The sequence below is a fragment of the Amphimedon queenslandica genome, unplaced genomic scaffold (genome assembly GCF_000090795.2).
Source record: "Amphimedon queenslandica unplaced genomic scaffold, v1.1 AMPQUscaffold_10831, whole genome shotgun sequence".
NCBI classification, from domain to species: domain Eukaryota; kingdom Metazoa; phylum Porifera; class Demospongiae; order Haplosclerida; family Niphatidae; genus Amphimedon; species Amphimedon queenslandica.
The window spans coordinates 5,670-7,292 of record NW_003548921.1 but is presented as its reverse complement, the minus strand read 5'-3'; positions in this window follow the sequence as shown (position 1 = coordinate 7,292).

Genomic DNA, 1,623 nt, shown 5'->3' with positions numbered 1-1,623 from the left:
TATCTCTTCAGGTCGCACCTTTGGCTTTTTGTTGACCTTGATGAAGATCTCGAAAAGCTTGATGAAAATTTTGAAATTCCGAAAAATGGGCGTGATGGTGCTATTTTGTTGAAGCAGCGACCTCGCCTTCATTATTTGCTTCGTTCATGCTGGAGTACTAGAGATAACAATGACAAAGAAAGACAGAGAGAAGACGTATGTACCATGTTTGCCAAGCATAGAAAAACAGATCAAGGAGAAGCTCAGAGCAAAGTTAAAGTGCTAAAAGAAAAAGTTCAACCTGTAGCTAGTCACATTGGTGTTGCTGGGCTTCTAGATGAAAGGATAGAAATTATTAATTTGGATACTCAACACAAACGTCTCAATGAGAAGTTCCAACGTATTTTACTTGATGGAACTAAATCTGATAGTATACCTCTTTCTTGGCTCTTTCTTCGTAGCCTGTTTTATCGTTTTCCAAAAACTTTTGTCTCAAAGCACGATCTGATGGAAATGGCAAAAGAATGCGATATGGATGAATGCTCAGTCAAGGATTTCTGCAAATTCTTCACATCATTTGGAAGCATAATTGATCTTAGTCTTGTTGATCCTCGTTACCAGCATGTCATTGTTAAGCCCATTACCTTCTTACAGTCCCTCGACAGTTTCTTCAGTCAACAAAATCAACTTTATCCATCAATGGATTATGGTATTGTTCCAGAGAAAGCTTGCCGAGACAGTTTCAAGGACGACTGGCCAATTTTTATGGATGCCCTTGAATGCCTTAATTTAGCAACACCTGTTACTTCTGGTTTCCTAGAAATGCCTCCTGATGTTCCTCCTGATCGCAAAGGCAATTACTACTACATTCCTTTGTGCTGCACTGGTCCTTTGATTGATGAGCCAGATCCATACTCAGTGCATCTCTTGACTAGCATCAGTTCACCTCATTTCTTCAAGCAGGTGTCTTTTGTTGAGCAGCTGTTAGAAACTTTACCTGAGCCTGTACTGGTTCCTTGCAAAAATGTGAACCAGACAATCATCAGAAATTCATCTACAAATACAACCATCACCATCTCATCTCATGTACCAGCTATTAAGCTGAAAGTTGATAAGCCAAATGAAGAAATTTGTGCATTGATCATTAAAGCCACAGAAAAGATAGCTGATGAAAGTCATGTACCTGTGAAGTACAAATTTGTCCAATTTTGTGTTCAAAATCCCATTACTAAAGTTGAGTCTTTGCCTTCTGCTTCATATCATCATCTTCCAGAGAGTCGCTGTAAAAAATGTCGAAAAGATCCCAAATTTGAAAAATTGCTAAAAGTTTGGACGGAAGCATTACGTTTGGTATGTGGTATATGCTGTTGTATGTAGTCATAATTATAATCGCTATTTTTGGTCAAAATAGAATGAAATACCTGATAAATTTAAAGCAATTGGAGGTAAGTATTAATAAGTTTTTATACAGAATTCTTTTTATATTATTAATGATGTTAGATGTGGGATTTACTGAGCTGTATGAAATTGCAGAAAGAATAAAAGACATGTCAACTGCAAATGATATGCCTGATATAGCAAAAGTTTTTGAATTTGATTATTTTGAGTTCTCAGGAGGAAATGATTCCATTGGAGAAATCCTCT